We start from the raw sequence: 25,424 nt of genomic DNA, 5'->3' as shown, positions 1-25,424 counted from the left end.
TTTCTTTTAAAATCTGTTTACTTTTCGGCATTGCGAAGCTAATTATGATGGAAGAGCGCAATGCTATTGAACTGGACCCTGAACGTAACTTTAGCTTATTGTAGGCTTATAGCTTAGTTATTACTTCTAATAATGAGCACTGCAATTATGCTTCCTCTAATATTTGTACTCATTTAATTCAGAGACAGACTCAGTTGGATTTTTAAATATCAATTTTACATATAATGCTTAAATCACATGTCAGATTACCATGTGAGGCCATGTAAAACTGACTTGGAGAAGGCCACAGTGTTGTTATTTAGCATTAGTTTTGTGTGAACACACCTTGGAGTTTAAACGTGGAGCCCTTTGAGTGTCTTTGACATGTCTTGCCTGGTGGGAGGTTTGGTCTCCCATGTGCTCCATCAGTGTTTTGAAGTTTCCTTTGAAGCGGTGCACTGGAGTGTGACTCTTACCCCCTCTCTCCCCCCCTCTTTCTGCTGTGTAAATCCAAGATTTACAGCTTTTTCACTCCCAAAAAGAAGGCTTCATCTTAATCAATGTGTCTGCCAATCATATTGCGGCAAGCTGATGTAGGTTGTTGGAGGTGTTGATGTTTTCGGGGACTGGTGCTGAACTTGTAGGTGGAAACGAAGTGTTAGTTCTGTCCCTATTTATAATCTTGTGGTTTTAAAGAAAATTGTGCCCCCCACACACATGCTGACATTTTATTTTAAAATGCTGACACTTTTCCCTCATTAACAGACTTCAGTTTTGCTCTGCCATTGGCTCATTTCAGCAAGTTGCTCAACCTTTGAGCAGAGTTGAAAAAAAAAACCCCTCTCGTTGGCCCTTTAACAAAGAAGTGACCTGCTCCTAAAAAGTGGACCTCCCGGAATGCTGCCATGGCAGCTGTTGTTGTTGGCAAGAAAACGAGCATTGGTTTGGCTCCTCCGGTGTGAAAATGGTTTGACACTGGCTGGACAACACAATGGAGGGAAACCACAGGTATCAAACTTGGAATGGAGATCACGTTGGGGATCGGGGCGCTGCAGGAGTCACTCTGAAGGCATTTTGTTTGAGTTGGGTTACCAGTATGCCGAAGCAGTCTCCACTCAGTGATTATGTAAGAAAACTGCACTGGAATGCCCCAGTATGTTTTGGTAAATGCAGAAATGATTGGTTTGTTTAATTACTTTTAGGGCATTCATTTACTGATTAGTACACGCTTACACCTTATGCAAAATCTGGACTTTTTAAGTAGGAAAAGAAATCACCGAAAGTAGAAACACTGTAATCTTCAGCAGGTTTATGACTGGCAGAGACAATCATGCGTCTTTGCCGTTAGTTTCACTTAGAAAGAAACAACAAAGGGAGCTATAGAGGCGCTGTCCTTTATTTATCCTTGCAGTTAGAGTTGCCCCATAAAACCAGTTCACTGTGGATTAAGGACTACAACTGGGCATCAAGCAACATTCTTGCAGCCTACAGTGTTTATTCTTGATTCTTGACGTATATTATCTATCCCTGAAAATGTTTGGTCCTTCTTCAGTTTAATTGTACAGAAAATAAAAATAAAAATCAGTGTTGTGCGTTTCATTTGTACCACATCAAAACAGAGCTTTTCATTATGGAATTGATCAACTTTCCCCTCGCTTCCCAGGCTGTTACTGTTGAGCAGCTGAAGAAAGTTCCGGGGGAAGCGATTGTTGACAAAGCACAGCAAATGCACAGATTGGATGCTTCTACTCTCTGCTCCCTGAACAGCAACATAAAAGTGGAATCAGAACAATGCCTAGACAAAAGATAACATGCTAGTTTTTCCCAAGGTTCCAAGTTCTGTGGTGTTGAAATGCAGTAGTGTGATGAATAATCATAAAAGATGTGAACACAACTTCCTATTTCCCTGCCACAATTACAGTAACTGGTTTGTCTTTTATATGACAGCTACCAAACAAAGCTGACTGTTACCGGCACTCATGTTTTGTTTCTAATTGAAATGTTCGTGTAACACCGGCAGCTTGTGAAATTTGTGAAAGTTAGTCAAAATGATGCTTTCCTGCAGCTTGTGTTTTTCTTGCAAGGTTACTATCAGACTCCATTTCTGCAGAGTCAGTCAAAGTTTTGGACGCTGCCTGGCAACCGGTTGATGTATGGTTTCATTGTTCATTGTGTGCATGAGTCACCTGTAAGCTGGTAGCTGATAACAAACAGACAACAGTGCAGAGCAGGAAATAGGCACCTAGAATGGAGCCGAACGCAAAAACCGGCAGGATTTGACGTTTTGTTACACACACACGCACACACATAAAAACACACACGAGTAAACACACCCACTGTGTTGCACGTTGCTGTTGAATGATTAATGATCTCTCCAGAAATGAATGGAGAAAAACACTTAACAGATGGGAAGAGCAGTTTTCACTTCACTTAGTGAAACTTCCCAGCTGAAAGAAATGTAATGTTGAAAAAGTTACTAATGCATTTATGAACTTTTTTCCTTTTTTTTGGAACTCAGGGTCTGTTTTGCAGTTATATAGTGAATCATCAAATGACAAAGATATATTTTAATAAAGATTTTTTTCTCCACCTGTTTTGTTAAAGCTGAAATGAGGATCATGTCACATTTTTTCCTTTCTTCTGTTAGTGAAAAGATAGACTTGCATATACAGATTGAAAGAGCTATAAAATAAAATCCACCTAAATGCATTCTTGTCTTATTTTGCTTTTTTTCTCCCTGTCAGCTACAGACCAGTCAGAGATGAGGATCCTGTATTACATGCTGGTCTTCATAAATTAATTTTATTATTATCATAATCTGGAAAAGTGCAGCAGCAGCTTATCTGGTTAAAAGAAGAGAAGACCTTTGCAGTGAATTAAAGAGATTAATTTCTCATTAATCGCCCTTTGCTGGGTTAACTGACTGTAGGAAGACTGAGCAGCATGGGATGAGAAGATTAGATGTGTCTGACGAGACATTTGTGAGGGCTGAAAGAGCACAGCGGTGGAGCTGGAGTGCGTAAAAGACAGAAATGGAAATGCTTTGTCAGTTCCTCTGGCTGTCAGGCTGAACCAGGACCTTTGTGTTCGCTCGGTGCACCAATTAGCTGGTGGCTGGAAAGCACAGTGCAAGTTTATTAGTCTGGGTTTTAGTTAGCATTTTAGCGAACTGTCGTAAAGCTTTGCACAAACTGTCCACTGCAGAAATTGGATGGAGGTTTTGAACAGTAATGTGCAATCTTTGTGAATACAGTTAGGCACTGAGAGGAAATATTTACAGTACTGAACAGTCTTGTGCTCTATTAAAATTAGTTGTTCCTTCTTGTGAGCCCAAAGACTCGTGGGAATAAAGACGTTTACGTTTGAATCATGTAGCAGTTTTGTGATGATTATTTTCAGCTCATTTCAGAGACTTTTGATCACCGTGGTTTTGATTTCCTGATGTTTGTGTGACCGAACACAGTACAAAGTTCAGCTAGAAATAGGCCACCATAGAACAGACTCCCGTAGGGAATAATTTGGTCTGGCCAGTGTTTGTCTTAACAGTGCTTACATTAAATACAGTAGCACTCCCTTAACCGTGTGGCATGAGGAAGGAGGAAGCTGTGATAATTAACTAAGGGAGGGATACTGTACATTAAATGTAGTATCATCTTAAGCACGCAGTGCAAAGAATAAGCGAAATGGGACTAAACAAATATCGTGCGACAGTTCCAAGAAAGACCAGAAACTCAGTTAATACAGTACAGTAATTAACTTCTTATTTAATTTAAAGAGGAAACACTGAAATGGCAACCAAAGAATGGCTGTATTCTTCTGTAAATGTGTCTTTTGTTCAGTAGATATGAACCTATAACCTTCTTGTGCCGCCCAGCAAAGAAGTTATAGAATTGAAATGATTAAATATCCCTGAACCGTGACTTAATTCATCCAGCTTCACACTGTGCTTGAGGACCTGATACAACATCACATTAATGTGACCAAACTGTAATTATCACGGAGAGCCAGTTATTATCACTGTGACAGCTATGCTAAGTGGCCCAGTGAAGTAATTGTACAGTTGCTTGTACCTTTGCCTTAGACTTTCTATCGACTGTGTGCAAACATGTATAGTTTATGTCTGTTGTGTACACCTGCCTCAGCTTATTTCCCTTCAGACAGAAAATATGAACAGTGTTCATATTTCAAGTCCTCACAAGGAGAGAATTCAACCACAGAAAGGGGACAACTAATGAAGCAGAAAGTTAGTAGTGCTGACAGGTGAGCATTATTGGTAAAAGTGACAGCCTTTCTCCATCAGGATAAAAAGTCTTTTAATTACTGGCAGCCGGAGCTGACCTGCTTTATTTGATTGACTTTAATGAAGTAAAGAAGCTTTTGCTCTGTTCATGTAATCCGCTTGAATTAATAAATGGACTTTCTAAGAAGTGATGTCTTGCATTATGAAGGACCTTCAAACACTCATCTGTTGTGTGACTTATTTGTATTGAATCTTCTTTTTGCATTGTGATGATTGCTTTACATGATACTCTGCAGCTTCTTGCTGATATACTACAGAATGTCAAAACTGACAGATTCTTGTGAACAGTGCAGTGTGATTGTATTTACAGAGGTAAATGGCATGTAGAAAGTTGTAGAGTAACTAATTTATGGTAAAGCTCTCTGAAAAGTGTTTGAATATGTACATTAAAAAATTTACAGTAGAAAAAGAGCCGGCATTTAGTGTGAAATCTACACTGAGCCGCAGTTAATGAGGTCGAAAATTAAACCGGGAAAAACAGCCAGTTTGGTGAGATCTCTGTAAACCTGGCTGGTATTTTCCATACATGCCTACATACTGTTCGTCCTCACCGCAGCAACAGTAGATCAATGGCTTTATGTTTAATATGTCTGAGTGGCTAACCACGCTGAATAACTCTCTGAAGAGTAATGCTGGGGAAATAACACGGACATGTCAGGTCAGTGGAAACAGCCCGTCGCATTCAAACCTCCCAGTGAACTGAATCACAGTTTAGAACACAAGACAAAGACACACCGTGGAAGAGATCCAGATATTAATAATAATAATGATTAAATACAAAGTCGTGTAAGAATGCAGAGAGTGAAAAGAGGTAAAAGAAGAGACCCCCATTAGTAAAAGGTAAAAAAAAAAAGGGGTTCGAAGAAAAATAAAAAAACATATGATGTTGAAAGTTAACATAAGAAGTGTCCTTTAAGCTGAAGAAATGTGAAATGACGGTAGCCTTCACTTATTCATTCCTGGAATCCTATTATCAGATTAGTCGATCTGATTCTATTTTAAATATGCTCTGCAAAACTGAGAAAAAGACCTAATACACAAACAGATAATATGTTTCTGAAAAATGTCATCAATTCCTTGCTTTGTAGCCAGAGACTCAACAGCACTGCATCAAGCTAAAACATGTTGGTGCTCATAAACAGTAAGCAAAGTGCAGCACAGAGAAATGTAGAAAACAGTGAATTGAAGGTAGCCTTGTTCGAGTGGGCTTTTTGTGTGTGTAACAGCCTCAAATCTGGGCTCAAGGACCACTTAGGGGATTGGAGAGGTTGGAAGAAAGTGGATAAAAATGGATTATGCCATCATGTATTAAAACACACCAAATAAAATCTGTTTAGCTGACTAGTTCCTGGTTTCTCCGCTTGTTGTTTCACTATCTGTCTTTAAAGGGTTTTAGGGATTTTTCTTGTTGGATGGCAGGTATAATAAGAAACTGCGCCTCTACACAGACTCGACACAGAAACTGTCTCAGAGTAGATCTACTAGTCCATAAAGGTTATTACCACGTTTGTGACTTATGGATGATCAGTAGAGGCCTGCTAAAAACTCCTGGAGTGCTCATGAAGAAGCCTGCTAAACGTGCTTGTCTTTATAAGTACATCAGGAAGTGTGAAGGAGGGTTTTTATCCAAAGGGTTTCCTCTTAAGTAAAACGCAGTGTTTGCCGTCCTCGCTGCTGTTTTGAAGTGGTAAAGATTTATGCTAAACCATTTTTGCTTATGTATGAATTTCTTTGTAGAGTGTTTTAAAGCATCTCTTTGTGTTCTTCAAGCTCTCTCTCTTTTGTTTTGGCCAGAGCTCAGAGGTCCTTTTCAAACTTCAGGTCACAGTTTAAAGGTCATGAAGTGCGCTAATAATGACCTGTGTTTGGCTCATTACCCGCCCTCCCTTTTCGCCCCCAGTTGCTCCTTAAATTCCGTTTTCATCGTTTGAGACGATTGGTTTGGAAGGTTAAGTGATCATAATGAGCCTCTGTGTAGTTTACATTAATGTTATGGGACACTTGCTCAATGTCATGTTTATCCCTGCGGTTTATCCTATGCTAGCTGTCAGCGAAGTGCTAGCAGGCAGGCTGTCATTTCCATGTAAGTGTGTTTAAGAAGTGGCTAATATTTAACTTACCGTGTTCGTTACAGATAGCAGAGGGTTTGGCGAGCTGCTGATTGAGAGATGGCATGTATACACACTCCATTATTTACTTATGGTTCAGGTTGTTACAGGAATCTCTTTGAGCTAAAGGCTCAAACATGTAAGGCTTAATTAACAATGGTATGTAACTCAATTGTTAATGGAGTAATGATTTATTCAGCTCAGTGCTGTTGGAGGCATGATTTTTATGTCAGTGCATCTGAAAAGCAGCGTGTGGTAACTTTTTAGAACTGAGCCATTAAACAAAGCAAAAACGGATGTCAAGGTTGAAATTTAAGCCCAATTTAATCTGTATGATGCTGTTTAAAAAAGGATTTTCAGGCTTTTAAGGAGCATTGCATTCTTTAAAAACAGCCCTAAGAGGTAAACATCTTTTGACTGCCTGAAGTTTTACACGTTTTCCTCTGTGTTCATTAGTTGGCCGTTGTCAGGCCCTTAGTCACCCCCCAGCTTGGTAGAAGCATGATAAACTCTGCTGTCCTGCCCACCGTTTATCATGTGAACAGGGCCAAATGCCCCAATAGGCTGGGTCTACACTAGTGACCCCCTGTTGGTGCTCTTGGACAAAAGCAATAATCAGGATTCTCGCTAATCCACTTACTGTAACCAAGTTAAAAACAAGAAGCAAACCTCCACCAAAGCAGCTCACTCTAAGGGCAGTATTTACTTTAAGGAGAAAAGTGTTGTATTTTGTATACATTCACTTTGTTTTCGTCGTGCTTATAGTACAAAAAAGTTTGTAGTGCAGTACAAACAAGTGCAAAGTGCAGGCTTTTGTTATTTGCTATGTTTAAAACCCATTTTAATATACATAATTTTCAGTAACAGTATTTTTTATTTCTTAGAAGTATTATTTGATATTGTTTTCATGTATGAGGATATTGTACGTGTAGGATTCACTTCATTAAGTAAAACGTGTTTAAATGTTTTGCAATAAATATAGTATATAGTATTACAGTAATATAAATATAGTATAGTATTTCCAGGAACATTGTACATGTATTTAAATGGTTATAACCTGTTATTGTCATGTATGTTATAAAGTCCTAATTAGATAACATGATATTTAGAGTCCTGGTATGCCTATGTGTCGTCAATGGAAAAAATGGTAGTAAGAAAGTTTTAAATAGCTCTATATAGTCCGAGTTACTGTGATAAATCTATTGACCTTGAACACAATATTGTAACTCTTTATACAGGACTTTTTTATGGTGACAATACACACCACACTAACAGTTTTCCTCACGGTAACCCTGATAAGGATAGGCGATATGCTTACATTTGGAAGTTGGCAGAATATATTCATGGAGGTGTATTTGGAACACTAGCAGCACACTGCTGATTAGTCATCTGAGGTAGAAATTTAGCACAGGAAGCATCATCAAAACACAGACTGAGCGAATATAGTGTTTAAGAATGGTATTCTGTCTCGCGAGTAGTTCAAAGCTGTTAGGAATTGAAGCTATTGTGGTGGAACGGAGTGGCCTAGCACCTTACTAAGAATCTTCCCCATAATTTTTAGTCAGTGTATATGAGAGGTTCCATTTCATTTCTGTCTGTAAGCTTTTTACTTGGTCGTCTTCAAGCTATATTCAGCTCTTCCAACACACTGTGTGTATGTGTGACTAAGCAACCCAGTGCCTTTATGTGGTTTGCAAACACACACCTCCTCCTGCTTGGCTTCTCTGTTGAAATTTAAGGCTACAATCAAGAATAATATGTAGTCCTAAATGTGCAAGTCTTTCTGTTTGCTCTTCTCTGTAATCCCACCTTTTATCCTGGCCTTTTCATTTAATCCCCCTCTTGCACGTGGCCCCCTTTTCCATGAACAATCTGTTCTGCTTGTCACATCGTCCTGCCCTTCATCAGAGGCCGAGTTTTTTCTCCGAAACGCCAGGGTCTTTGTCAGCCATCGCTGTAACTAATGGCCACACAGACTTAATTCGATCCCTCCCCTCTTACTTTATTATTAACGCCTGCCATGCCACCGAAATATGTCTCATCCTGTGAAATTTGTATTAACATTTTAGTCTCAGGAACATTAAATAACCCCCAGATAAATATCAAACAACCAAATTGTCCAGTTTGCTCCTGGTTGAAGGAGGAGGGATTTCTCTCCTGATTTCACGTTAGAAATATCACTCAAGAAAATAAGAAAAAAAAAGGAGATATTTGACAGATACCTGGTCCATGTCTGTGCTTGAAAAGCAGATGTTGTAGCAAAAGAGGAAAGTCTTGGTGGTAAAGTTGTTGAGTGAATTGGATCGCAGAAGCACGTAGACACAAATTTCTTCAGATTTTATGATTAACAGAACATCCTATCATTGGTTAGTAGTCATAAAGAATGTGTAAGCATTTTCTCTGTTTCCCTGCATATGCTTCACAAAATTAAAATGAACATTTTCCTATGTTCCATTTATTATTCACAACAGTTAGCAGTAGCAGCGGCATAATCTGCTGTGATTGGTTGGGGGTGAAGTGAAGTTGGGACAAATGAGGGAACGAGAATAAATAAATAAATAAATAGACTCACATTTCCATATAACAGGTGTGCAACAAATCATGCAACACTTCTTCTTCTCTGTGGTCTTGGTGAGCTGGGCTTGAATGACTTCTCCACCGTCCAGGTTGTGGTACTCTCCTGAGTAGAAGCAGTTCGGGATAACAGAGTTGGAGTCCATCTGACTGAGGAACAAGGGGCTGGTGAAGTAGCTGAATGAATTTTGAGGACTACTACAGGAACAACCTGAGCAGGCTGGTGTTTGGTATTTAGCACCAACTGAACTTGTAAAAGGAAATCAAACAGGACCGTCCGTTGATCGAGGATGGTGTAGTTCTCTAGAACTGATGGAAAAAAAGAGAACTCTGAGTTGGCAGATATACTATTAGAGCTGTAAATATACCTGGGCGGCCTGCCAAAGTAAAGTCTCTGTGTGAGCAACACTGTGTTCATATTTTCTACTTATTTCAATCAGGGGGCCTATGCAAGCGATGATGTGAAAGTAAATCAAAGTGTTTTTTTAGGAGGATTATGTATCTGTGCTTGAAAGATATAAAGCGTATAAAGTGTTTGCTGCAGGTTTAGACAGTGAATTAACTCTGATCCAGCAGGTTTGAATGTTGGTGTACGACGAAGCTGTACTCCTGTTTTAAGAGAGCGCGCACACACCTCTTTCCACTGCCTCCAAGCTTGCAATGACAAAATAGGCAAACAGCCTTGTCAGCACTATTAACTGCACTCCAATTACATCTTTACCTCCTTTGATTCCTGCCTCCATCTTTTCCCCTTTAGCTTATGTTTCTCCACATGCTCCGTTGCCACCGTTCACAACCCACTGCCTCACTTGCTCATCTTCTTTCTCTGACAAGATAATATAGTGTAATAGCACACAGATGCTGCAGGGCTCCCTCCCAACGGTTCATGCCGGAATTTCCTCAAACTCCACCCAGACCCTACGTGGCCCAACGTGCCACCTGAACCTCCACCCTCTTTCTATAAATGTCAGCAGTTAACCAAAGAATGAATCTTGACTGTGCCCTGGGGCGGGCAGCAGGACGGTGGTGATCCAGGACAGTTGAAGGGGGGCGTTGTTGGAGTGCTGAGCTGGTTGCTGCTTTGCTGTGCCCTGCAGCGTAAACATGGGAAGGTACTGTGGTAGAGATGCTGTGCCTGGGAGGAAAGGGAGCTTTCAGAAGGTTCACTACAGCTGTCTGTTGTAAAGTGTCTGCTTTGACCCCAGTGATTTGCTTGTGGCTCAAGGCTTAATTTTGCTAAAAAGTTTCCATCCTTTCTTTTTCCTTTCTTCGTTTTCACACTATGGAAAAAATTGCTCCAAAGAAATTCTCTTAAAATAGATCACAACTCCTGCTTTTTGTGTGAGGTGATTTGTTGTGCAGTATATCTTGTTGTGCCGAGGATATGCACGCATGTGTACGTGCACTTGGGCCACAAAAGAAGGCAATTCAGTGACTATTACATTAATCGTTCAGTAATTTTGTGCTTCTCTGAAAATATCTCATTTTGATATATATATATATTTTTTTATATAAATGTTTATTTTTTATTTTTTGGGTCGGTCACACATGATGGGGGGGATAAATCAGCTGCTCTCCAGTAGGTTTTGCCTCCTGCTAATCAATACCAGCACCAGTATTTTGGACTCCAGCCACCTATAGTAGTCCTTGTTCTGCTCTGCACCCACAGTGATCCTGGAGTAAGGACACATAACCCAGCTCTCAACCTCCTGCAAGATGGTGTAGCTAGAATATGTCCGAAATAAACTGAATGACATCAAACTTCAGAGATGAGATGTTTCTCTCTGCTCCAGCATACTGGACGTCATGCACCAGTTCCTGCTTCAGACTATCCTCTGTCTGTCTTAAACACTTGCAAACACGTGCCCTTCATGTTCCTTTTATTATCAGGCCTGATTTGTCCTCTTAATGCTTGTTTACATCTCTTTTTGCTGAGCAGTGAAAGGCAATTGGTCATGGAGCTGGAGTGAGGTTTTCTTCATGTAAAAGTGATCTTTTTGCTTTTGTCAGTAATTTACAGCTGTGAGCTCCTGGCTTGACAGTATCATTTACTCTACAATGACAGCGTGAAATTCAGGAATATACTGTGCTAGCAAAAAGTGCTATACACACAAAAAAGAAATGATTTCTTTGGTATAAATTTTTGCTTTATTAATCGATGATTGAAGTGAAAAGCCTAACGTAAGAACCTTAAAGAGTGGATGTAGATCACTGATTACTGCGAATGAAATGTATTAGAGTTTAGGCAGTGGATCGGACAAAACGGGGATCTCAAGCTCACTGTGCATTCCCAGATTTCATTTCATGATTTTTTTTCATCTGAGTTTTGTAACCGTAGTGGGTTAAAGAACTGGTTGTAAATGTAGGAAAATTTGAGAAGCCTGAGTAAGTAAGGCTGGGTGATTCAATTTTATTTCAGCAAATATAATTTTTTTTAATTTTGATTTTTTTTTTCTAAACAAGATAATTGGAACGAAATTATTAGTTTTCTTGTTCACTTTGCTGTCAAGTGCCTTATTTTCTTTTGCAAAACCCATTGATTTACAGCTGTTAATTTTCTCTTCCTAAAAGCCCACACACTCAGTTTTGTTCAGCTGGGAGCTAAAATAACAGAAACAGTCTTTTCCCAGCAAGGCAACTGTCATGGTTTTCCATGAGTGACACCTGTGGATGGCATTTGCCTCTAACCCAGTCCACTGTTGATGCCGTGCTAAGGAGATGTTGCCTGATTGCATTGTTGTTATTTATGAATTTTCAAATGTACTGTTTAACCAAAAAATTTAAAAGCACATTTTCAGATTTGAATTAAGGTAATTTAGTCGCATCACTGAGAAGAAAAAAATGGTTTTAGTGGTTTTTATGTTATGCAGGTCTCCCACATTGATTGACACAAAGACAAAAGAACTACACGAACGGTGCTGAGCAAATTTGTTAGACCACCTAAGAAGAAAATCAAAATATTATATGTTTTATTCTATTCAATGATTGCAAATAAAAAATTGTAATTTGGCATCTTAATAAAAAAAAATAATGATTATGTTTTACTATGTTTTTCAGCTTTTTATGCAAAACAATACATTTGAAAAATGATGTTGGTCATTTCCAGTACTGTTAATTGCGGGCAGCTGTGACATAAACCTTATGTTGGGCAGTGATCCGGTAAATTTGTTGAGCATTATTTGTTTGTCAGCGGTCAAACCATAGGCAGGGAGAAACAAAATGTAAATTACTGACGAGAGCTTAAAATCGTTTTCGTTTCTGTAGGTTTAACTTGTACTGTGCGTGTACTAAGCTTCAAAACACCAACTTACCTGTCTCAGCGGACTGCAAATGCACTTGCATCAGTCAAGTAACACGTCCGGTTTCCCAAACACTTCTAAGACACGGCCAGGAACAAGGTTCCCCCCCCGGCTGCTTTCGCTGCTCTGCTTCCTCCTATCCTCATCTAATAATGCTCTGTTTCCTTCTCCTCTTCCTCTCTCTAGACTTTATCTTTATTTTACCTCCTGTTTCTATCCCCCCCCACCCCACCCCCCCACCTCTTTGCGCTTTATCTTCATCCCTATCACCCTCAGTTCCCCTCACCCCACCCCCCCTTGTATTCTTCAGTATGTTGTCTTCTCTGTCCCCTTCATTCTGCTTTTCCTCCTCCTTCCTGCCCCTCCTCTCTCCCTTCATTCTCCTTTGCCTCCTCCTCCTCCTCAGCCTCTCCTCACCGCTCCTCCCTGCATAGTTTCTGTCGTTGTTGAAGAGCTCGTCTTCCCTGCAAACTGCCTCCATAGTTGGCGTGCTTTCCATAGCTCAGCTCTCACCGAGAGCGACTCTCTCTCCTCTTTACACACACCACCACGTGTCATTCCCTTCCCCTTTTAACCCTATGCTATAAACTTCCACACCAGTCAGTCGTTGCAGGCTGCGTCAACCTGACGTGTTTAACTTCTTGGGAGGTACAAGGTTCAAGATATGTGCACGGTTATGGCGTAGGACTGACAGGGGTTTCTGGTTACGTGTAAGTTACGAATTGGATTTCACATAGAAGCCTAAATCGGGCATGGGTGTAAAAAAACGGAGCTACTTTAGCAACCTCCGACTGAGCACAGTACTTTGCAAACTATGTAAGAAAACTGGTCCTGCTACAGGTAGAGGCAAACTTGTTTCAGCACTTAAGGCAAAAGCCAGGCTGTGAAGCGCACTTCTAACTGGAATCCGGTAATTCCCATCCGCCAGTGGATGTGGTTACATGGTGGGAAAACAGGTCTTTGGGTGTGTTTTTTTTCTTGATCCAGAATAAAACATCCCAGGCATTTTTCGACTTTAATGTGTGACAATATTGTAGAGTTTTTGAAGAGTTACAAGGTTAGGTTACTTTAGTTATTGTTTTTGTCAGAGTGTCGTGGAAATCTGAAATAAATGGGTTTTTCACATCAGTGGGCTGTCTCTGTGATGTTTCATTTGCAAAAGAGTCAAATAACAATGCAGAGCACAGCAGCCTGCAAAGAAGCATTCACAAGCAATACAGTGGTTAAGCAGTTATGTGTTACACTTTAGTAAAAACTCCAGGGAAACACAATTACCTGGGCTCACATTAAACTTGTGCTGTGTTCCTTTATATATGGAAGTGTCAGTGCCATGGTAATATAATGGTGCTGCTGCTGGCACACTTTGGCAAGAAAATCGGGTATTCTGTCTTCACTGAATATGACACTCTTTGGTAAGCAAAGATAGAAAATGCCCTTGATTCTGTTTTTACTAGTAAATGCTGCTATCTGGACGTTACCAATGAAATCATTGTTCAGCGTTTTTATTGTTGTTGTTTTTTAATACAGTCCTGAATATTATTATCACAAATATAATTTGAGGCTATTTTGCAAACCACTAGCCTTTATTGAGCACTGTGATCGTCCAAATTTAGATCTGTCATAAAGCGTTCTACAGTTACCATTCAACATGGTCCAGTTTTCTTTTTTTAATGTTTGTCATAAATGAGACAATGATGCCACCGAAAAGGATTTTTATCCATTATTTTCAGGGATTGGTTGTATATATTGGTGAGTGCTTAATTATGGATGATGATGCCTTTAGTGAAATGCAACAGATGAGAAAATATCACAGAATAAATAAATAACTGCTCAGAGTGGGTGTGTGGTTTCATATTAGCTAAAAATGATTCACATTGGTCTTAACCATCTGTAAAATCTTCTTCTTTATTAAATTATTAAATAATTCCTAAAATTCCAAAATGTTTAGCCTTCTCTATCTCTTCATTACTAAACTGGATATTGAATATACACTTAGCTTGTACATATGGCTGCGTCATCTGCATAAAGTGTTCTGGTGAACTGGCAGGCAGAACACTGATAAATAGAGTGACTGTGTCCTGCCTATCGGAGCAGTCAGATTGCAGTGCATAATTTAAAGGTCAAGTTGCTGTGTTGTTTGCTATTTGAGCGTTCAGTAAATAATTATAGATGGAAGCCCTTTTAAGATGGCCTGTACCAAGCAAACTATGGGAGAGTTCTGCAACAGATAAGATGGGGGTGGAAGTATAACTTCCAGGGCTAAAAAAGGCTTTTTAAAACCTTCTTTTTGTGCAAAGTCAGCAACCTTTCAAGTTGTTTTTACTCTGAATTATTTCATGGATTCTGTTCATGCGCAGATAACATCCTCCAGGCGTTTCAAGATAGATGCCAGTTCTGAAACTTATCGCTAGAAGCATTTTGTTATAAAGTATGACTCACCTCTGTCTGCTGTGTGTGTTTGCTTTGTTGGACTTTATCTCAAATTAAAAATAATTTTTTATTATCATGATGATTTTTTTTTGCATACGACATTTTCAGACCCTTTCACGTCCTGGTGAAAGGGTCTGAAACTCACATATCTGTGAGTGCACACACTCGGCAGCCAAGTGATAATGTTATGCAGTCATCTGCTGCTCTCAGGCTGACCTTGGAGCTGCCCTCATCTATCAGCCCCAGGCCTCGGCATTATCTCGCCACTGCAACCATCCCTCCTCCTATCTCTCCACTGTGGCTGCGTCTCAATCCTGCACTCAGCCCTCCTGTGCTTATCTGCATCCTTTTCCTGTCTCTTAATGCTGCCAGCTCCCATCCACGCCTTTCTCCCCTGCCCTCCTCTGCCTTTTCCTTTTTATTTTGTCAGCCTCGAGTCTGTCAAATCATCATCCCCGCTTCCATTAATCCTTTTAAAATGTTTTGGAACCAGCCGTGTCTTTTGTACGAGGTTCGACAAAATCAAAGATGCGCACGCATGTTTGCTGACATTTCCTGTAAATATGTGACACAATAATAATATTAAACCTTGTACTTGTCTTGTATATTTCAGTCATTGAGTTCCTGCGAGCGTTAACAACTCCTCTACCTAACTGCCCCCACTCTCCCTAAATGCACGAAAATCCGGACAAGTCGAGGAGTGTTATCAAGAGCACGTCCGCCTTGCATTGAGGCAAATGATTTCGCTGCCTTTTAGATCACCCACAGATGAAAGAGTGAAAGAAAGGGGATGATGATGAGGAGGTTACTAAGATTGTTAGATCTCCAGAGTCTGTGTGTGTCATTGCATGTGTGTGGCCGCGAGGATGAAATGATGTTGCCCTCCAATATGGTTTTAATGAAACCTTTTCCCCTCCACAGACACTTTCATTAAAGCTGCCGGCTGCTGCTGTCAACCCCACTTTCCCCACAGCCGCTGTGTGGATAGACTCCTCACAAAGCCTTGAACTCACAAACGGTCTTTGTTGTATTGCCATTTTCCTTCTTTTTGGTCTTTCATATGCTCTCTCTGACTGGACTGTTTTATTTTTTTTTTTTTTTTGTTGCCAGCACTCCCGCTTCTTTTACTCCCTAACGTACTGATTATATGGTTTGAAAACATCTGTTGTGCAAGTGTACAAAATACTTTAACATTACTAGTTATAATCCAGTGGAATTTGTAATGATACATGTTAGAAAACACAAGCACACAGAGGCTCTGTAATTGTTGAGTCAGCTGCTTTGGTATTCTGAATGTCTGATTCTGCATAAAACCTGTGTTTTTTATTATCAGTGGTTATTATATTTCTCACAACTGGAAGGCTTAATATTATTAATACTTTAACAATACTTTCTATTCTATTCCGTTTTTAAGAATTTTCCTTTTCCCCTCATTTACTATAGAAATTACAGAAAAAAACTAATTAATAAATCAATAAAAAACAAGTCATTTTCTGTGAATGAACAAACATTTTCTTCTTTATATTTACCGGATATTCTGAGCAATGAGTTACCAGAAATTTCTCTGCAATTTTCCACATTTATTCCTTACAGTTTAAGCCCAAAAAGTCACACTGAAAGATGCCTTTCATTAACTACAGCAGCATGTCTTTATGATGTAAAAAAGCTGAAATGTACTGTTGAAAGTGCCCTTCTTTTTCTTTTATTGAGATATCTCAGGGATTAAATGTACAGTTAAACTACTTTATGTGGTTGAGTTTGACCTCCTCGTTGTGCGTCATTCTCCATCCTCAAACGTTTACATGACTAATTAATTACAAACATTCCTATCAGTTCTAAAAATGTGAAGATATGCTGACAGGGTGGACCTTGTCAGCAAGAGGTGATCAGTATTCAGTCTGTCTGACAGGATGGGAACTGAATATGAGGAGTCTGTGTCTGCATTGGCTTATCTTTGGGTGCTGCAGCAACTGTTTCTTGGAATCATTTCCAAATGGTGCCATCACAGTTTATCCAGGAAAGCAGCACAAAATCACTGCTTTCGGTGCGGCATCAACCATTGTCTTTTCAGGATGTTTTTAACTAGGCTGAGAAATATAGTTTTGCTATAATACACCATTTATATCATGTGTGCTCCCTCTGAAGGAACTTTATCTGCTACAGTGTGGAGGGCGTTCTTTCAGCTAGAGTCATTCACCTCAATGAATGATAAAGAAACAGCTAGTAGGATATTAAATATTTGAATGCAGAAACAAAAACTGACTCAGAGCCAACCTCTCCATTCATATTTCTATTTCTAAAAATGAAGCTTGAGAAACTGAGCAATTTAGTGTAGTTACATAGTAATGAAATGATTTGTTTGCACTTAAAGCTTTGTGTATGAAACGTTACTCTACTGCTTTCAGGAAATATCATGTTGGTCAAAGAGCTATGGTACGCAAACTGTTGTGAAGTTGCAGCTAGCTGCTACTGGGGTGTGCCTCCTTTTGCCTTTAAAACTCCTGTAAGTCATCATGGTATTGATTCAACGAGGTGCTGGAAACATCACTCAGAGATGTTGGTCCATAATGACATGATAGCATCACACTTAATGGAAACACTTGCATTCCAAAATGCTCGGTTGGTATTGAGCATGCGTTCATGTTGTTCAAGTAAAATTGTGATCCTACCATTTCAGTGTTGCAGCAGTAATCGAGGCTCATCAGACACAGCAACATCTGACCGGAGTCCATGCATGTGTTCGGTTCTGACCTTACAGTGTGGCCGCTTTCAAGGTTCAACATGTGCTTTCAGAGATGCTCTTTTGCATACCTTGGTTGTAATCAGTGATTGTTTGCCGGACTGTTGCCTTCCTATTAGTTTGAAAGAGTCTGGCCGTTCTCCTCTGACCTCTAGTGTCAAAGAGGTATTTTGACTCAAAGAACTCAAATATCTTCTCTTTCGTTTCTCCGCATTGTTCTCTACAAACTCAAGACATGGTTGTGACCATTTGCCATCAGCAGAAATGCCACATTCAAAGTCACTTAAATCACCTTTCTTCTCCATTCTGATGCTAGTGTGAACTTCAGCAGGTTGTTTTTACCTTGTTTTTGCAGCCAAACACGCTGGTGAATCTACATATATGGTATTTGCAACTCAAACCAAATCCTGCATGTGCTTTAATTACATTGTGACTGCAACAGTTAGTATCTGTTCAAAACATCAGCCCACACAAACCTCTGAAACACCACAGACTTGTTCTTCACTGTGGTTTTTCACCCCAGCTGGCATGCATGTCAGAGGAGTAGGAGTAGATGATGGATATCTTACCTATTCTCTCATTTACACTTCAGTGGAGAGCGTGCCTCCTAATTGATTTCAGTTTAGTCTGCTGGGTGGATGAGGTAGCATGGAGACCATTCGTCATCATCGCCGTCATCTATCATTTTAGCGCTAGAAGTTGAAAAGATGAAAAAACACAAGTACTGACTAAAAGTAAAAATGTGAGCAGCACCAGCCCGTTGTTCCAACTCTTACAATTCTCCTCTTCATTCCCTCCGTCGGATGAAAGACCGAACAAAAGGTAGACCGTGTCATTAAGTCTGCAGTGGCCTTAAATAGCTGGTTTGTTGCCATTACATCCACAGGGTGTTGGTGGAGCTCACACGTATCCACATAACGATGTCGTAAATTAGAGCAGAGGGTTTTATGTTGGCAGTGATTGTATAGATGCTCAGCTGTCAGCAGTAAATTAAATTTACTCCTTCTACTGACTGATCATGTTCGTCTTTAATAGGAAGGAACGCTTGAAAGATGATGGCATTAAAAATATTCTGAATGGTCTGTTTTTCTTTTATCCCAGCAGCAAAATAAGCAACAGCAGTTTCAGACATTTAATGCTTTCCATTAAAATGAAATTCATTTGCCTGTTTCTTCTCTTTTTGCTGTGGGACATGTCTTTGCTGTAGCACTACTGATAAGGCTAGCTGTAGTTGAGCCCGACAGATTCCTGCAGACGTCTGCACAGGAGAGACAGCTGCAGTTTCCACCGTTCTCCTCTTCTTGTTTCTGTGTTAGTGAAGAGAGGAATCATACAATTTCAAGAAAGCTTTGTAACTTTCTTTCATCACCGTGGTGCTTGGAAGTACTGTAAGGTTGATTATTTCAACAACAGCCATGTGGTGATGATGACGGAGTGCTGACAATCCCGGTCTGCTACGGAGGAATTCTTTGGATTATGGTCAGATGGCAACATTGTGGAAACTTGACTGCAGCGAGTGAATATTGAATAGAGTGATAAAAGTTTCATTCGGCACAGCTCCGTGTTGGTTTCATATTGAGAACTGTTGCGTGTTTTCCACAGCTGAGCCTTCTCGGGCTGTAGAACGTCCATTCTTGTTTACGTGTGTATTTATGTCGATATTTATGATGAAACAAGTGTCGTGTACAAGTAGTTATGTTTGGTGTTGAACCAGTATGACTTCTTCTTCTTTGGCAAATGATCAAATGTGACTTTTGGCTGATTTTGACATGAGTGCTGTGTGATACTGCAAATTTTGGTATTTACCAAGTTTACCAAGTAAATACTTGGCCAGTATTACCAATATCAGTGCAGATGATTTTACCTTTTAAACACAGCTTATGACGGGGAGAGCAGTGTGTCATGACTTAAGAGATGAATCATCATCAAATTTTGACCACATTTTAATGATCATTAAAACAATTTGAGTTTTACTTTCCACAATAACTTCGTTAACTCAACAAAACACACCTTTCAGCTTTCCATCTATTATTTTGGAGACCTGAAATGTAAATGTGCAAGTCTTTAAGCACATTGGGTCAACTTCTGTTGGTTAACTATGGTAAAATATGGGGGGAAAATGGTACAAATAAATAAAATAGACTTGACCGTCAAACACAAAAAGGACTTTTTCCCATAGTGTGTGTCTGAGGTATATTTTTTTTCATTTCCAAAAAATTATTCAATACAATTGAGTTGGCTACATGCTGAACTTGGAGGATAAAAACAAAGTATCGACATTATTGATCTGCAGATCAATTCGCCCACCTCTATTTGGCACACTTCATTCCACACTGACTGTGACACTAACCGAGCTGCTCGGTTGTTTCTTCACTTAAAATGATTCTGGTGTTGTGCAGCAAATATGAGGCCTTTAAACTTTAAAATGAGTTTTGGTGCTGCTACATTGAGTCCTTCGCGTGTTTTTTTTTTTTTTTTTTTTAATATATTTATTCTTGACCACTGAGAAACCCAGTGACACGTGACCATTAATTGATTGTCATGCCAGGCTTTTATTGTGGCGGTCAGACTTTTCGATGAACATCATCTCTTTGTTCTTGTCATTTAGAAGCGAGGACGGGAGCTCCAGAGAATGACAGGCTGCTCTCAGCGAAGATGCAGAAATCCTGCCAGTGTCTTTATACTCACAGCACTACAGTGGCATCGCTCTGTGCTTCACCATTCATGTGTTCCTTGTCTATGGGACACTATATTTCAGTGTCTGTCTGTTGTTTTCTATTTGGATCTAACTGATAAAATCCTAATACACTTGAAATCACCAGACAGCTGTGAGTGTACACCCGAAAACCTTCGATTAAGGGTTAAAGGAAAGCATTTTGACAGATTGAAAGACGCCGCTGTTGGTCTGCTTCAGTCTGCTCTGAGTTGTTGATTTTGATTTGCTCTGGTTTACAAAATCGAAACTGTAAATGCCTTTGCTCACTGGATGCTTACAATCTGTGCCAGTATTTCCTGTGTTGAAAATATTCAGTATTCAACTTACCTATTTGTAATCCTGCCGTTCACATGGACAGTGTAATTTTGCTGGATGAATTTGCCAGAATCGTAGACTGTGAGCATTAGGATAAATTATTTATAAATATAAGCCATAAGGCTTCAGCCTATTCCTTTTTCGGTTACTGTTTGAGTACTTTTATGTAAAATTATAATCTGTTGTTGTTGTTGACTGAAATAAAAATTTCAATTTTATTTACCCCACTTTGCATAGTGGACCTAAATGAATGGATATAAGGTAAACAGAAAATCCATAACATTTACATAGTTTCTTTGTAGATTTAGAGCTATTTTTAAGTGTAGAAATTGTTAATTGAAACAAAATAATCACTGATAATGAAATTACTTATTATGTGAGGGCCTCTTGTTCCTGTTGAGAAGCAAAGGTCTGCAATTTGGGGCAATTTCATTGCTACATTTTGCTATGTACTCTTTTCAAGCATTTTAAAATGACAGACCACTTTGATAAAAACCCCAAGCCGGCTTCCAGAGCACTGCTGCCAAAAAAAGATGGCTTTCTTTGTCACCCTTTTATTACAAGGGACACATCAGTTTCCTTCAGTATTGCTTTTAATTGTTTCTGTGTAGAAATGAAATTCTGAGTTGATATACTTGGAAAGAAAAAAGAAGGGGGACATTTTAATGACGTTGTTGCCTCAATTTCAATTATTTAATTGAAACTCCCAGGAAAAAAAAAAGTCACTGACCTCCTCAACATACAGAGATACAATCCCGTCCTTAGTATCGTCATTAGAAGTGACTCACCATCCTCATTTATCTGTAATGGCTATGACCAGTCCTGAGACTTTACTTACCTGCTGCCTTTGCTGCTGATGTGCTGCATTGCAGAGCATTGCCTTCAGCCAGTCTTACATGAGTTCAGGAGGTCAGAATGCTGTGACTCTTCCAACTCAAACTCGTCATACAAATTGCCTTTGCAGAGCAGCATGATGAAATTTCATCAGCATTTTCTCTCTCTCGTCCTAGCATTGTGTTGTAGATTCTGAATAGCTTTGGGGAACTTTGCCATGGACCCAGAATGCACTTGGTTAACCTTAGCACCCCCCCCCCCCCCCCCCAAAAAAAAAATACTGAGTCCAATGAATCAAGCTGTACTGTGGATTTTGAGGCATCATAGGCCAGCTGCGTTGATAAGGCAGCATCAGAGAGCCGAAGTTGCAGCAGCCATGCAAGCAAGGAACACGCACGATCCATCATTTAACAGATGTATGACTGCTGCTTTTGCTGTGTCTGATTTGCTGCTTGTTACAGTGATGTTTTTTTTTTTTCATCTCATTAGCTGGTTGTACAAACTAGACCCAGTTAGAGGGCAGATCATGACTTCACGTCTGCCACAGAAGTAGTGAAAAATCCAATAAGGAGAATACGGTTGAAGGAGAAAATCCAAAACTCGGAGAAAGGAGGAGAAATGTAAATTAGGATGTAAACAAAATAACTTTTTCACATTCAAGATTTAGCTGCAATTGGCTCATTAGTTTTTGGATTTAAAAAAAAATATCACACTTTGTGGTTGTGTAAAAGGACAGTAGACTAGAGACATGGAGAGCAATGAAACACTTTAATGAGTCCTGTGGGAGGCCTAATAAAGCAGCCCAGTGACAAGCAATGAAATAATGGTTACACTGTTCACCTCCGAGCTACCAACAGCTGCAGTCTGGATATATTGGAAAAACTAGAATGTTTTAACCTCTAAAAATCCAACAAGATATTGATCACCCAACTTGGGTTGGTCTTTGCGTTCCCCAGATCCTAATTAAACTACATTTAAAAAAAACTATGTGATATTAGCTTTCAAATGATGTCTCGTGTCTCAATGATGTCTCAATGAATTTGACACTACAGTTTTTCTGCTGTAAATCTTTCAAAACCTTAACAGAGCATTAAAAACATAAACCTACCCTTTGCCCAAGGTGGGTTATTAGGGAGCTGGTTGTGGAAGAAATATACATTTACCAATAATAAACTCAGTTTGAACTTGTTTTAACACTTAACCTCAAGAGCTTTAGCACAAAATGGCACTATTTCCATTTTACACATATAACTAATTCAATGCAACTACTTCATGCAGTATAGTATGATTAAACCTTTTTACCCTTGTTTTCAATGTGTTAAAGTCGTTAACCATAATGCTGCTAGTTACAGTACGTTCAATTTTGTTTATATAGTGCGAAATCACAACAATAGCTGCTCAAGGCCCTTCACACTGTGAGGTAAAGACCCTGCAATAATGGAGAGAAAACCCCCAAATCAGATGTTCTGTGAGCAAACACTTGGAAACGATGGGAAGGAAAAACTTCCTTTCAACCAGAAGAAACATCCAGCAGAACCAGACACAGGGAGGCGACACCACCTGCTGCGACTGGGTGGGGGTGTTATTGATAAACTCTTTCACTATACGAAAACCTGGGGGTATTTTAGGCCTACAATATACAGATGAAAACACTGAAGATCATGATAGATCTTACCAGCTAGCCTGCTCATTAGTGGTTAAAATGGCAACCAGAAAACTATGAATTATGTTGAAGAGATTGGAATATCATTATTGGTTTTAATTTTTACTTTAACGTTAAATGCTTTGGTCCAGTAGAATTTTCACAAGAAACTAATTTCTGCCAAATATTCTCATTTATCTTCTGTCTTTTCATTTGAATTCAGCTAGAGAGGGTGAGGAGTTTGTTCATTTGGGACATTTTTAGAGTTGAGTCTCTGCTACTCCACATTGAAGGGAGGCAGTTTAGGTTTTCTGGCATCTGATTGCTGGACACCTCCAGAGAACAGATGTAATTTCTCAGCTGGGGACTCCTCCCAGTTGAACATGTCTGAAACACCCAGGTGTTCCCCCAAAAGAGCTTCCTTCAGTTACTGGGGAATCTGTTTAGGCTGGTGCCTCCATGACCTGGACTCCAATAAGCAGTGGTTGATGGATGGATGCCACTGACAACATCAATGAGTTTTCTTGGAAATGGTATATTATGGTGTGTATATAGTTTAAGTTGTAGTGGTTTTAACATGGTCTTGTTACCTGTAGACAACTTGGTGACCCTCAGTTGTGCCTGTATTTAAACACTGGGACCTGCGCCTGTGAATTTTTAAAAAAAGGAGGGATAAAGTAGTTATTCAGTAGTGAAGGTTCCTCTTTTAGGCCTTCGCACCTTTTCAAATCATCAAAGCATCTTTTTTTTTTCTACAGCAACAATGGAAATGTTTTACCGGAGTCATGTTAGTGTCAAAAACCCAATCTCAGTCAGCACACAACAGAGCTAAACACGCATTGTTCTGTTTTGGCACACACTTTGTGGTGTCGTGTTTACCCTGAGACGAGTCCCAAATTAACAGATGGAAAACAAAACGTGCTGAAAGTAAGCCAGGATGACAACATGTGTCAGAGTATTACTATAAATCAACACAGATCAATAGACATATGTTATGTGCTGTTTGTGCAGCATGAATAAAACAAGATGTTGAAAATTCACACTCACTGGGGACGCTGAGCTAATACCAACACATAGAGAAACACACCGTATGCATAACGAGATCCTGTGGGAGTGTGCGCGTTTGGGTGTAGGAGTGTAGGTAGACTCTTTTTTTGTTTTTAAATAATAATCAGGATGTGTGTAATGTCAACATTTCCACCCAGCCTGCTTTTTCTGCTGAATTCTGGGATAGCTTAAATATAGTTTTGTGAGTGTGTGTGTACTGGAAGCATAATCTAGGTTCAGGAAGGCAATTTTATAGAGGGGAAATGGGAGAACAATACCTCTGGCCTCAGTGTAGCACAGTCTGGTCAGCGGGGCTGTGATTTGGTGAGCTGCACTGCAAAAAAAAAAAAAACCTGACCAGCTCAGCAGGAAAAAATTCTAGTGTTTGGGCTCCGAACTGTACTCTGCAATATTCTGCTGCAACAAATCCTAAAATTGAATGGTCAAGCAGTAGCCCCAAGAAGCTGTGATAACCATTACCCTGCAAAGTAAAAGTGCTGGATGGAATAGAAAGTAAAGAGATTTATTAGAGCTGAAACTGTGACATTCCTCCTGAGGCTGTTGTCATCCTGAGGGGGTTTATACCCATTTGGATCCTCTGCATGCTCTGTAACGTCAATTGTCATCTGCTGCTGCGCCGTGAGACACGTGTAGAAGTTAATCAACCTGAGCCTAGGACAGGGCTGAAGGGATAGGTCCTGTGTAATATTGTGTCTTAGGAGGTATAGCAGGTTGTCTGCTTAAATCCTGCTGTACACACATCAAAGTTAACCCCCTGGGAGAGACATCAAACCAAAAACTGGTCATACTGGTGTGGATAGAGCTTATGAAGTAGACCACTTCATCTCTGTGAGAGAGCTTGTATTGTAGAGGGCGATGACAGCATTAGATAAAAGGTGAGGGGAGTCTCTAAAATAATGTGACCCATCGTGCTGAGGAACATCAATACTGGAACAACAAACATCAGGCAGACATTTTCACCTATTCTTGTCTGGACAGACCGACATCCAGTATTGTTCTTGTACTTCAGTGAAAGAGGAAAAAGTACAAACAATGACATGTGGACAACGGACGCTAATGACTGAATGAACAATTCTTTGGTCAATGCTTTATGCTCATGTCTGCCTTTCAGGATGGTATCAAACATAAAAGTGACCCCAAGCTGATTGGGGTTTTTGATTGGATTTGATTGATCTGTCAGTATTAATAACATTTTTCCATTCCCATTCAACTTCATTTATTCGCAGCTCCCTGGAAGCAGACATACAAATCTACTTTTGTGCTATATCTCATTTCCAGAAAGATTAATGTACACATAAGCATACCATAAATGGCACTGTTGTTGCATGAATGGCAAGAAGATCCACTTCCTGTAGTGACTTTAAACACTGAAACATATGCTGTTTGGGAAATGAATACCTTGAAAACATTTTGCAGTGT

At 39.7% G+C, this 25,424-nt stretch overlaps 1 protein-coding gene across 1 annotated transcript in view; it reads left to right on the top strand.

The window, feature by feature from the left end:
• Window positions 1-25,424, top strand: part of LOC308399221 (carboxyl-terminal PDZ ligand of neuronal nitric oxide synthase protein-like) — a 247,076-nt gene that overhangs the window by 963 nt on the left and 220,689 nt on the right.

This window comes from Rhamphochromis sp. 'chilingali' (genome assembly GCF_963969265.1).
Source record: "Rhamphochromis sp. 'chilingali' genome assembly, chromosome: 7".
Classification (NCBI taxonomy): domain Eukaryota; kingdom Metazoa; phylum Chordata; class Actinopteri; order Cichliformes; family Cichlidae; genus Rhamphochromis; species Rhamphochromis sp. 'chilingali'.
The sequence above is the reverse complement of the archived record's forward strand: the minus strand, read 5'-3'. Positions and strand labels throughout refer to the sequence as shown.